The following is a 13,978-nucleotide window of genomic DNA, read 5'->3' as shown; positions in this document are numbered from 1 at the left end:
TTTTTCAGATTGGCACCTGAGCCAGCAACTGTTGCCAATCTTCTTTTTTTTTTTCTGCTTTTTCTCCCCAAAGCCCCCCAGTACATAGTTGTATATTTTAGTTGTGGGTCCTTCTAGTTGTGGCATGTGGGACGCTGCCTCAGCATGGCCTAATGAGCGGTGCCATGTCCGCGCCCAGGATCCGAACCGGTGAAACCCTGGGCCGCCGAAGCAGAGTGGGTGTACTTAACCACTCGGCCACGGGGCCGGCCTCTACAGTTCATTTCTTTTTAATGCTGAATAGTATTCCACTGTGTGCATGTACCACAGTTTGTTTACCCACGCACCTACTGAAGGACATCTTGGTTGTTTCCAAGTTTTGGCCATTATGAATAAAGCTACTGTAGACATCTGCGTGCAGGCTTTTGTGGGGGTTTAAGTCTTGACATCATTTGGGCAAATAGCAAGGAGCACAATTGCTGGGCTGGGTTGTATGGTCAGAGTATGTTTAGTTTTGTAAGAAACAGACAAACTTGTCTTCCAAAGTGACTGTACCGTTTTGCATTCCCAGCAATGAATCAGAGTTCCTGTCACATCCACAGAGTTTGATATGACCTTATCTCCCGGCCCTGCTATTTGGTGCAGGATGGGCAAGTGACCCACACAAGGTCAATTCCAACTGTTCCCCCAGGAATTTGAGATTTGGAATGGCACCGGTGGTTGTTGGCACTGCAGAGCTGGCAGCTGCTCAGCGCAGTCATGTAAAGAGGGATGCTATGAGCAGGAGGTTCTGCGAACCCCAAACGTGGACGGCCCCTGGCTGCCGGGGTCCTCCCTTCCCATGACTCATTACTTCATGCCTCTTTGAATTCTATGAGACCTCTCAAGAACTCTTCCCAAGTAAAAACAAAAAAAGCTACTTACAAAGAAAAAAGAAGTTTAACTCATTCACCTTACTGTCAAATTGTCCATGAACCAGATTCCCAGGTATAGGAATCAAGATGAAACCGGCCAACATAAGTAGGAGATGGGAAGAAAGCCCCAGAAATCAGGTTCTCGTAGCCAACACTGTTATGTCATCTGAGCAGCCCCCTCTCTTCTGTTTCCAGCCTCCCCGGGAACTTTCCAGTCAGAACTATGAGGAGGTGAGGTTGGGAATCTGTGAGCCCTGATATCGATGGTGCCATGTCTTTGTTTTGGCAAAAAAGGCAGCCCTGAGAAGGAGAGAAGGCACCGACAGGCAAAGACAAGAGATGTAGAGAAAGACTCCTCCTGGTGCCCTGGCCATCCTCGTGTCTGGTGACAGGTGACGATAACTCCCCCTTTGCCTGAACCAACCTACATTTGCTCATTTGGCCGCAAAAGCCTTCCGACTTATACAGATATTTCTAGCAAGAATGATCCTGGGTACAGGCTACGGCTCATAACTGGGAGACTTGGCACACAGCAGGCACTCAGCAAATGAAGGAGCAGAATATGGCTGGCAGCTTCCTGCTCCTGGGATGGGCACCAACTGGGCATAGGAGGACTGACAAAGAATGGGCAGAGAAGACCAAGGATTTGGAAAACTTCCTCATCCCAGACTCCCCGCAATTAGAGAAGGTCCCACTGGCAGCCCTGCCCGTCACAGTGACAGTGGGCAGAGCAGAGATAGAGGCGACCCCAGGGCAGGTCACCATTGGATTTGCCTTTGTATCACGGTGCTTGGCCAGCACCTGGTGCTCAACAGATGGTGACGAGGGCACGAGTAAGGGAGTAGCACCTGTGAACTGAGTTCCTCTTGTGCCCAGCACGGCCACCCCACGAGGGAGGGAGGAGATCCAATCCTTACCATCCCAGTGAGGAGAGCAACTAACACCCCAGGAACCACAAAGCAAGGACGAAGGGTGAAGCTGCAGAGACTAAAGGCGCGATAAGAGACTGGTCCATTCCTTCAGTAGGTACTTAGAGGGCTTCCTTCAAGGTCTGGAGCGGCGCACCGGGGTTTCAGATGAGTGTGACGCTGTCACGGTGATTATGGTGGAGCAGGAGGGCATCCTAAAAGCACTCATCCAGGAGAGCCATCCATTCGTTTGAGTAATCTCACCTATCTCCTACTACCGTTCAGGTATGGTGCCAGGGGCTGGCACGGTGTGGTGCAAGAAAGGCTCGGGCCACTGGGGCTCTTGCTAAGATTGCTCCATCCTGGTACAATCTTGGGGAAGTCTCTCTGCCTCTCTGGGCCTCAGTTTCCCCATCTGTAAAATCGGGTGACAGGACCAAATGATCCAAGGGCCCTTCCGCTTCGGACAACTAAGATTCCCATGGGTAGAGTTCAACTGAAACCTAACCCTCAATTTCCTCATCTGTGAAAATGGGTTTATAACCAGCAGCACCTACTTCACGGAGTTCTTGTGAGAATTAAACGAAAGAATATACGTAAATATCTAAGAACCTGTGATGCTTGGTACCCAGTCGACGCTCTCTCTGCAACAGCCTCATAGTTATTGTTACTGCTGCTCTGATACCTGCCGTGTGCCATGCGCCCTTTGCTGGGCACTGAGCTGGGCATTGTGGAAAGAAGCTTGAAGATCCTCAGGGCCCACCCTCCAGGAGTACTCAGGGGAGTACTTGGAAGTAGGGCAGGAAGGTGAGCCTGGAAGCCTGCTGGAGGACAGGGACGCGCAGGATAAAGGAGGAAAGGAGGGGGAAAGTCTGGGGAGGACGGTAGGGAAGAGGGAGGGGCTCAGAGGACACCTCCCGGTGGGGGAGGGGCGAGGCCTGCATCCTTCTCTTCCAGGAGCCCGTGGTGGCTGGGGTGGGCTGGGCTGGGGGTGCCGAAAGGTGGCCTTGCGGGTAAGTCCTTCCAGCTGCGGACAGGTAATCCCGGGCCTTCGAGCCGGAGAGATGATACCCCCCGAGGGCCCGGCCTGGTCCGGCTCAGGACGCTTTCTCTGTGAAAATGCTCAGCAGTCCTTGCATTTAGGAGTGCTCAGGTCCAGCACGAATCATTCCTTTTTGAACTTGTCTAAATGTGTTTATAAAATAAAGCTGCGGCCCAGGGCTGCTCCGGGCGGAGCGGGAAGGTAATATGTTTTTAATTGGCAAGATTGGGGGAAGGAGGCAGCCGGCCAGGGTGAGCTCACCCCGCATGAATGCGGCGGGGCAGAGAACAATGTACATTCACATTCCTGGACTACGACAGGACCTGGCTCAGTGGGCAATCCTCGGCCGAGTTGTGGCCTCCATCATTGCGCACATGGTCCAAGGTTAGCCAGGAGCGTGGGTTCTGTGGGGAGCCAGAAACGCCGGACACAAATGTCAGCATGGATCAGAGCAGGGATTGCAAATTCCACTGCACCAGGGAGCCAGGCGGGAGCTGGCAACCTGCACACACCCGGTATAGACCCGGAAGATCGGGGGTGCATGGCCCTTGTGAGGGGGCCAGTCACCACTCAGCTCAGCCTTCCCCCATCACCAGATCGAGTGATTTCTCAAGAGAAACCAGAAATCATATATGGATGTGAAATCTCCTTTTTAATGTTGGCTTTATTTTCTTTTATCCTATGTTCTTACTTTGGCTATGTGGGCCCAACAAAACAGATGTGTAGACCATACTCGGGCCTGCAGCGGCCCCAGCGAAACCCCTCTTTGATATTGTGGTGTGGACCTCACACTGTCATTCACGAGCCATCCTGACATCCTGACATCCAGGCAAGTTACTTAGCCTTTCTGAGCTGTGGTTTCCTCAGCTAGGAATCCGGTATTTTAATGCTGTTTTTCCTGACTTTGCGAATGGCTTTCGAGCTGAGGATAAAGAAGGGAGGAGAGAAGGTTAAATTCATCAGGCGTAGCTACATGCCAGGCAGGGTGCTAAGTGATTTACATGTTTTTGTTGTTATTGGGGTTTTTTTGCTTAATTTTTCAATCATTACAATAATTCTCTGAGCTAGATAGTCCCTTTCTACAGATGAGGAAACAGAAGCTGCAAGAGCTAAAAGTGAAATTTTAGCCAATGTTTCCAACTTCAAGAAATTGAAATCATCATCCAAATTTAAGCAGCATTTGTCTTGGTAAGAATGGGGAGACTGAGTCAAGAGTTAAGGTCGTACAGCCATGCCTAGTAAAGGCACCAGCTCCTTTGGATTCTAGCTCAGTCATAATAATTTACCTATTCAACAGTGACAGTTTTTTGCAAAGTAAAACTGGGAGAGCTGTCAAGGGTATAGTGAGGGGAGTACTCCCACAGGTAGTTCCAGCTACAAACTTCCCAAAGGACGGCACAGCAATATGTTTGAAAAGATTTATACTCTTTCACCCAGTACTTCATCTTGAAGGACTCAATCTTAAAGAAATGAAAGAGCTATGGACAAAGATATTCAAAAAAGGATTCACAGAAAATCAGTTGTTCATCATAAATGAAATAGTTAAGTAAGTTATGTAATAGCCACACCAAGGAATATTATGTAGCCTTGAAAGACAACGTTTACAGAGAATGTGTAATAACCTGAGAAAATGTTTATGACATAACGTTCAGAAAAGAAAGTAGAATGCAAAATTAGGTAAAAATATATATCATACTTATAGAAATGCCAAGAAAGAAGACAGGAAAGAAATTCACCCCAATGTTAATTCTCTGGGTGGTCAGATTTTAATTTTCTTCATTCTTGTTTTGAAATTTTAGATTGTCTCTAATGAGCTTTTGCATTTTATAACTAGAAAAGTAAAGATATGCAGGGTGGAATGGCCTCATCTCATCCAGTCTGGCAAGTGGATAGGTCTGCAGCCAGGTGTCACATTCATTTAAAAAACAAAAGCCCAGAAAGAAACTCTAGAGAGAAAGATACCACAATGTAAGGTGGTTATTACAGGCTGATCGGATTATGGGTGATTTTTCCCCCCAACTTCTTTACACTTCTTTGTGCTTTTCAGACTGTCTACATTGAGATTTCTTTGAAATTGGCAAACAAACAGACAAACCATGAGATACTCCCTTGCATTTACAGCTGTTCCAGGCAAGGAGATATTCTTGGCGGTGGAAGCTATACCAGAATCCGGGCTTTTCTCACTCATTGTTCTACGTCCATTCCAGGCTTTCTACCTGTACCCACAGCCGCCGCCACCACCAATTCTGAAGGTTTTAATAACACTTGAATCCGTTTAAATGTGAAGAAACATGAAATTGGGGTTCTTTTGTATCTTACGGAGGAAAAGCTTGGCTCACTTCGCTCTAGAAACCTGTTTTCTGCCACCCTGCCAAGCTAAAATGATCTCTTGTTGACTATATTTAATCGAGGCAAGCTTTCCTGTAATTAGGCCATTGCTCACCTGTTGCCTTTTCCCAGCATTTCCCAGTGCGGCTCCGAGACCTGCGCTGTGCCCCACTTCCTGTGCCCGCGCTTTCATGGAGCTGATCGCACTTCTGACTTGGGAGGCCATGACCTCCCCAAGTGTCCTTGTAGGAGTGAAGGCCCTCGCGTGCCCTGGTCAGAGCTGCCTGAGGCCTTTGTGGGACTCGCCACTTGTTGAGGCTTCATCCCTGTCCAAGTCATCATCTCACACATCCCTGCCCCCACCCTTGTTCCCTGAAATCCCCCAGGCTTGGTAGTCCAGACGACCGGAACTGAATCCGGTGTGAACCAGAGCCGGTAGCTGCACTTCTCTCAGCCTTCCTTCTCCATCTCTAGAAGGGAATATATCACCAAGCTGGCCCACTCAGTCAGAAGATTAAAGTAAGACACCTTGTTACTTAAAGACTTGAACACAAAATAGATGATCTCTCTTCTTCCTTGTCTAGCATCTTCCTTCTGTCCTGGTTCAGGAGCCTTTTCCAGTTGGCTTTCAAACATGCATTTTGGCCAATTTCGGCTTGTCACTCAATCCCCATAAGTGTCCTTTCCTCTTAGGACCACTGTGGGAACTACCTAAGAGGGTGCAGAGATGGCCCTTACTGCGGGCCAGGCCCTGGGTGTGCCTGAATTCTCTTTCACATGGTTCCCCGTGGAGCAGGGGTTACAGTCATTAATCCCGTCTTACAGGACGTGGTGGCACAGAGAGGTGATGTGACAAGACGTAAGTCTCTTAGTGGGGATTTTGTGCTTGCTCACATTTTCCCACCTCATTTCTGCTCAGGTCTTCTTTCCCTGCCTTCACTGAGGATTATCCCAAGTTCACAAAAATGAAAATCTTCTTAAAACAGGAAGGCAAATAAATGAGAATCCTCATTCTAGGTCAGATCACTGGCAATCACCCCGTATATTTAGACTTAAGCAAGTTCTTAATTCCTGTGTCTAGAGCCAGTGCTTCTAAAAACCAGTTGATGTAAATATCATGTTTACCAAGGCATGTAACAATGGTTCTTGGTCGATGGGATGGTGTCAACCTCTTTTGGAAGTTTCTAGATCCTCTTTAGTTTCTTCTTCTATGTTGGAAACTCAAACATTTCAAGGTTTTTTGGTTGTCTTTTTTTAAAGCTAATTCACCTATGGTCACCCTATTTTAATTTCAAGAAAACAAATGCATTTCAAGGTAATAACTAGAAGGCAAGGTCATGAATAACCAGGTGAAGTGAGGCTCATGAAGAAAAAACGACAATCGTTCTACTGTGTGACCTCAGGCAAGTTGCTTAAGCCTCAGTTTTCCTCATCTGTCAAATAGGGGTCATAATTTCTCTCTCATGGGGATGTCTAATAAGTAACTTCAGTGACACAATGCGTGCAAAGCACAGAGAACTCTACTGTACAGTAAATGTTCATATGGACACCAACGATAATAGTCTCTTTAATTAAGGAAAAGTGATCACAGCCTTACACGCTTTCCTGTCACTTATGTGCCTTTGCTTCTGTTTGGCCTGGAGAAGAGAGAAGCAGCTCAGGATGGGGGCAAAGGGAGTTTGGAAGTGTGAATGAGGCCCCCTCCTCCTGCAAATTATAAACTGCAGTTAGACCCTTTTGAGCCATACCGTTCACTGAAATGCATTCCAGATGCACAAAGGAATTGAATATTTTTAAAAAATCAAACCATAGAGGGGGAAAGACTTGAATATTTATCAGATCTCTGGGGAGAAAAGGCTGGCTAAACTTAGAAGCAGCAGAAAAGATCACAAAGAAAGAGATGGACAGAATTGACTGCAGAAAAATTTAGCACATCTGTATGTAAAAAAAGCCAAGAAAATGTATGCAGCAAAAATGACGGGCAAAGGCATCGTATCTTGATTTTATATAAAGAGCTTGTACTATCTGGATATATATATGTACAGAAAGAGAGGAGAAAGTTATCCAGACTCCACTAGATAAATGAACAAAGAATTCAAATAAATAATTCACATACGAGGAAATATATTTGGGGATAAATTGGAAGAAACCAATCTTATTGGCCATCCAAGAAATGAGTTACCACTTTTCTACCATCAAACAGCCATGACTTTTAAAATAACAATACCTAGTGTTAGAGAGGGTGACAGGAAATGGGCACACACACAAACTGGTAGGAGGAAAGTAAACTGGCCTAACTCTTTTGAAAAAGAAAATGCTATAGCATCAGGTGTTGGAAAAAAATGATCTAGTGTATGGTTTGGGGAAAACGAGAAAAATAAAACTGGACCCCCACCTTAAAGCATATGCAAAGGGGACTTCAGTGGATTAAACATCTAAATGTGAAAGGTAAAAGTATAAAGCTAATGACAGAAAAGGTAGGAGATGTTTTCACTCTGACACATTAGCGGTGTGGCCTTAGGCAGGACATTTCACCCCTCTGAGCCTCAGATTTCTCATCTGTAAAACTGGGGATTTAACACCCACCTTACAAGGTAATGTGTGCAAAGAACCTGGCACAGGTAGGCGTCTTTGACAAAGGTGGCTGATGATTCCTTTCCGCTGGGGACACAGCTAGATCCCGTTTCCTGGCCTCTCTTGTGTTGGGATGGCTGTGTGAGTAAGGTCTGGCCTCTGGGAAGCAAGTACAAGTGATGAGTGCACTTGTGGGCCTGCTATGCATGATCCTGTATGCTCTTTCCAGTCCACTGACTGAATAGAGAGGATCTGGGGCCAAAGGAGAGGGCGGAGCAACAAGATGGAAGGAACCTGGGTCCTTGAATCACCACCTAGAAGGCTGCTTGGCCAAGAACCCCTGATGAGACTGGATGTGCGAAGATGCCAACTTCCACTGGGTTAAGCCACTGCAATTTGGAGATCCTCTATTACAGCAGCTAGCAACACCTATCCTAACCAGTGGAGTGCCTGATAATTACTGTGCAGTTCAACCAGCAAATTCTGGGAATTTAATAGCTGGGGTTCATGAAGTCTGGTTCCTAGTGTAGCTCCTGCTGGGCAGCCGTCGGTTTCTTAATCTGGTCACTAATCAAAAGTGCACATTTGAAGATTTTCAGAGCAGTGGCTAATAGAAAAATAGATTCTGTTCGTTGGCTTAAGGTTTTGTTGTAAGTTGTTAAAGTTGGATTTTTCAGTTTGAGGTGGGATTGGCTAGAGTGTTTTGACTAGACTAGACCAGAGCTCAAAAACATTCAAAGGATAAGCCAAAATAAAAGCAGAACAGGGAAAATATGGAAGTAATCAGATCGTCTATATCAGCTGATAATGGTCTATCCCTGGGCACACAGCCAAAACTGTTCACCCTGGCCAGCCGCTCGCACACTCCAGGTGATCTGCTAAAACAGAGAACCTGACAGCGAGCTGGGGGAGGGCGGGCACAGCTCGAGGGGCAACGAGGCGCAGATAATTCCTCTGACCCTGCGCCTCCAGCCTTGATTCCGGAGATAAAACATGGTGTTTAAGGGAACACTGAGGCATGTGTGTATTTGTGTCTGTGTGTGTGTGTGTGTCCAACCACCTCACTAGGGAGATGATTTTAAGTGCGAAAAATCTTTATGCAAAAGAATATTTAGGGCAGTATTATTTACATGGTCAAAAACTTTAGCATCAACTGAAATGCCTGCGACAGATACTGCTGGTTTCCTATCAAACAGCCATTCCCCCCTTGCCTTAGAAAAGAAGATCCAAATTTTCTTCTGGCTCCAAAAGTTGAGTCAGGCTTCTTCCAAGCCAGTCTTGGTTTTTCTGCTCCTTCTTGTCAGTGACTGGTCTAGGATTGGACACATGATTTCCGGCCAACGAAGTGTAAGGGAAAGTTTGCTGGGGGCTGTTCAGAAAGACATAAGACAGAGGCACTCAGGAAAGTAGTCTTTCCTTCCATGCCCCCATTCCTTTTGCACTTTGGACTCTGTTGATGAAGATGTAATTCCTGGAGATGCTGCAGCCATCTTGCCACCATGAGCGTAAGGCCAAAGAGACTCACAGACATGTCAGTCCAGGGCTATTGAGCCTCTGAACCAACCCGGAAGCTTGTTATGTGAAATAACTATGTCTTTACTCTTCACTTTTATTTGGGTTTTCTGCTATAGGTTTACCCTGTGGTGCCATTGGAGTGAAGTTGGGAGAAGAGTCCTTGGGAAAGCTGAACTGAAATACCTGGAGCTACTTAGACATGGCTGAGGAACAGAGAAGTTAGCATTATTACTAAGCTGATGAATAAGTTAGGACTTGAAAGAGAAGATGGAAGAACTTGGGATCGGGGATCCGTAGGGAACAGGTGTCTAATCGGGACCCAGTAGAAGGAATGAGCCAGTTTTGCTAATTTTGGCAAGCCCTCTTGGCTCCTTATCTGCAAAATGGGTGAAAACTCACGTGTCGGATGGGCCTTGACAGCAGGGCAGGGTTAGCTGGGGTTGCCTGACACCCCCAATCCCACGGACTGGAACAGTTTAGGACCTTCCGAGATTCCTGCAAATTTTCAGATTTGGGGTCTCATCGTTGGCCATGCTTCTGGGTTCCTGCACTTTGAGTATGTGTGCCCGCTCTGACAGCCCCATTCGCTGGATTCGTCTCACACACACGCACATACACAGACACACACACACACACACACATAAGCATATCCCTGGGGAGTTTCAGAGAGTATCTGAAAGTTTGGGACTCACACGGCGTTCAACACAGCAGAGCCTTCCCTTCGCTTGCTGGCTCCTCTCCTCCGCTCCTCCCTCCTGGGCTGTCTCCGGGGACCCCACTTCTTCCTCTATTATGCAGCTCTCCTCTTGCAAGCCCCGCCCCATGCAGGGCCCTCAGCATCCTACCTCCATCAACTCAGTCCATATTAAAATACAATTCCTGTCTTAGAAGGAATTTTGACACCAGCTATTAAAATACCATTTGCTTTAGCTCCTTACGTGAATCTGAAACCAGTGCTGTCTCCTCTTGGACTCATCACAGCTGTGGCTTTGATCCACTGCGTCTAGACAACCTTGTGGGTCAGAATCAGTTGGAGAAACCTGGCAATGTAATTATTTGCTAACAACAAAACACAGATTTGGGCTAAAGTCATAAGACTCAGAGTACATCCAAGGTTAGCCCAATGACAATGTCATCCTTCCTCACATGCATTCTAATATACTCTCTTGACTGGGAGCGAAAGGGATAAAATGTGAAAGTCACCCATGGGAATTGTGCATGGGAGAAGGCCATGTGTGTGACAACCTCATCATGTGTGCACCCACAGAAAAATAGGTCGAGAACAGCTGGGTCAGTGAGATCTTCACAAACTATAAGCTACTTAAACAAAGTTAGTGACCCAGCTTCCTATTGGGCCTGGAAGAGCCCTTAGAGGCGAGCTGATCTGGCCTCAGCTGCTGTCATTTTACAAATGGGGAAACTGAGGCCTTTGGGAGGGAAGTGACATGCCCAAGCTCATACCGTGAGCCAATGACAGCCCACGGCCGGATCCCAGGGCTGCCCCCCAGCACCCTGAAACCTCCCTTTATGCCTGGAGACATTCAGATGAAAATGGGGTGGCCATGGGGAGGGATCAGCAGCTGGCCACCTGGCCCTCTCTTCTCCTCCTGATTTTCTACGAGCGCCGGAAGGGGAGCACCGCTCTTGCTCACTCAGCAGCACCGCTCTGCAACACTTTTGCTCTCTCTTCTTACTGGAGCTTGCCTAGTTTGACAATTTTAGAGACAGTTAGGACCAAATACTTGGAGTCAGCCAAGCTCCAGGTGGGAAAGGATGCACCAGTTGGGAAGGGCTGGGCTCTCAGCCCTGCGTCGCCCTCCGGCCCAACCCTGGCCGACTGAGTCAGCCGAAGCCAGCTGCGTTTCCTCTCTGTAAACCCACGACTGTCGCGGCCTTGTGGCGGGCTGATGCGAAAAGCAAGTGTCCCTGCGCACAGTAGGGCCTTCCGTGGCCTTCCCTCTGTCTGCCCAGCCCAGGGCTCGCAACATTGCTGCTCACGAGATGGGAACATTTCTGCACCTTGTTCCTCCACTTCCACAAGGGTGTGGCTGCTTTTCTTCCCTCTCCCCTCAGAGATGGCACCCAGGCCCTCGTGCCCAGGGCGAGTTTCCGGAGCGGAGAGGAGGGGCACATGAATGAATTGGCATCTTTCTTTTGGGAGAGGCAGAAGTCCCGTTTGGAGCACTGTATTTGTCTCTTCGAGGACATCCCCTTTCCCCCAAGCCCACACTTCAAAACCATGCCTTGCAACCCACTGGCAGTTCCTTGGTACATCTAGCAATGGTGCATCTTATAATCAACGGCATATTAGGTTCTATGAAATGTGGTACCTGAATCGACAAAGGGGGTCCCTTAGCTCCTATAACGAAGCCACGGGAAGGAGTGACCATCAGGAGACACGGGCGCTTCAGGGCCTGGGAGTCCATTCTTTCTTCCATCTCCTTCTGTCTTCCTCTTCTCTCCCTCGCACCCTCCCCAGCCTGCCCCACATTTTCCTCTTCTCTCCGCCCTCTCTCCCTGTCAGCCTGACCTGCCCGTGTTATCTTGGCTTCATCCCCTCACGTCAGCTCCCCCTTGAAGCTGGCGGCATGGCCCCGGCAGCGCCAGTCCTGCAGAAAATACAGCTCTTCCCCACCGCCTCCAGTAAGAAAAGCCCCACAAAGGGTCCTGACTGGGTGTCGTGCCTGTCCCTGGATCACGCACTCCTGAGGTTTGGCCACGTCCCACTCCTGTGGCTGGGGGAGTCGGGCGCTGTGAGTGTCAGCCTCACCGACCCCCGTGGCTGCGACTGAGGTTGAGGGCGTCCTTCTGGGCAGACCACTAAGAAGAGTCCGCTCCCTTGAGGCCTGGATCCAGTGTCCCATGGAGCCCAGGAGCCTGTGCCCAGAGTTCACGGTACTTTTCCTTTTTGCTCCAAGTCAGGGTAACTCAGTCACTTCTGCTTTAAAACTCAGTAGCTAGCATTATTGTTGCTTATCACTATGGCCCCAATTTAGACTATACTCTTACTGAGGACAAGCCCATTTTCCTCCATTTCTTTTGAGAGGGATGCCTCCCACTGCAGCAGCCAGTCACTAACTTATTCCAGGAATTGCTAAGAGCTAACATTTATTGAGTTCTTGCAATGGATCAGGCACAGTTCTAAGTATATTGCTGGTATTAGTCACTTAATTCTCAAAACCGCCCAATGAGGTAGATGCCGTTATTAGCCCCATTTTAGAGGTGAGGCAGCTGGGGCCCAGGGAAGCTGAGTGACCTGCAGGGTAAGTTAGTGGGGGAGTCAGCTGGACTCCAGCATCCATCGTCTCCACCACTACAGGGCCCTAGGGGAGAGGTGAGCTTGTCCATCAAGTGAGTGCCACTGAGCCGAGGCCCCTGCAGGCCCTTCCAGGAGTCCAAGCTACTACTACCCTCCAAATGGCCAGCCTGGCGGCCAGGACAGCAGGGAGCTGGAATCCTTGCAGATCTTATTTTCATCCTTGATAATAATAGCTACCATTTGTTGGCACTGGTCTAAGAGCTTAAATTATGTGATCTCATTTTTCTTCTAAAGAACTCATTTTGAAGATGAGGAAACAGGTTCAGAGAGGGTAAGTAACTTGCTTAGAGACACACAGCTAGGAAAGTGGGGAACCAAGGCTGTAACCTAGGATTGCCTGACTCCAAGACCTGAGCTCTAACCATGCACTTCTCCCTGGAGTGAGGAACCCCCAATCCGAGTTTGGGGTGAGGGCGTGGGGTCTAGCCAGAAGGAGAACTTTGCAAAGGTATAGTCCCCTTCTCCGCCCACGTTCCCATGCCCACTCCCACCCTGAGAACTGCCATGGCCTCAGGGGCAGGGCTGGAAGGAGCCACCCGTTTCCTCCCACACTCCTAAACCTCTCCCAACCCTGAGCGTCCCCGTGTCCGGGAACAACGCGGCCACATTGTAGGGTAACTGTGGGTATGCGTGTGCGGGCCGTTTCCACCCCTGCACTCACCACTGCCAGGGCTGTCTGTGATTTTCACAGGACTGCTCTACTGGACCAGCATGCGAGAATAATCCTGGCCACCATTACGGACGTGCCTAGGATAGGCCTGGCCAGGTGCTAGGGCCGTGGAGATTCCCTCACTCATTCTTTCTGGTGACTCTTCATAATAAGTGTTCAGGAAATTGAGATGCAAGGAGGCGGAGGAAGGACCTTGGCCAAGGCTTAACAATCAGCAGGTGGCAGAGCCGGGATTCTAACCCGGGCTGGATTGACCTCAAGTCCATGACTGTAATGCCAATTGTATGCAGCTTCTTAGCCTGTGCCAAGGCAACAGAGATCAAGAAGGCACAGTCCTTGTTCCCAAGAAGCTCAGAATCCAGGAGCAGAGACATGTGAGTGAACAGATTGCAACTGGCTAAGGCGAAAGGAATGACGGATGTGGGTGTGTGCACTGGGTTGCATAGGGGAGGTCGGTGTCATCCCAGATGATGTATTCTTTGTGACTAGGTGACATGTGACAGGAGTCCAACTCAAAATGGCTCAAGGGGGAAAAGGCAGGGATGAGGCAGACACTGACTGACCCATGTTTCCAAAAAGTTCAGTGTACTGGCTTCAAGCACGGCTTGATCCAGGAACTGAAGAAGGTTAACAGGAGTCTCTCCGGCTTCGGGCTGTGCTTTTGGCCACATTCACTTTAGCTCTGCTCCCTGACAGGCGAGACGTCCCCCAGAGGCAGCTGGCCCACTC

The sequence above is a fragment of the Equus caballus genome, chromosome 14 (assembly GCF_041296265.1).
Source record: "Equus caballus isolate H_3958 breed thoroughbred chromosome 14, TB-T2T, whole genome shotgun sequence".
NCBI lineage: Eukaryota > Metazoa > Chordata > Mammalia > Perissodactyla > Equidae > Equus > Equus caballus.
Note: the sequence above shows the minus strand (reverse complement) of the source record.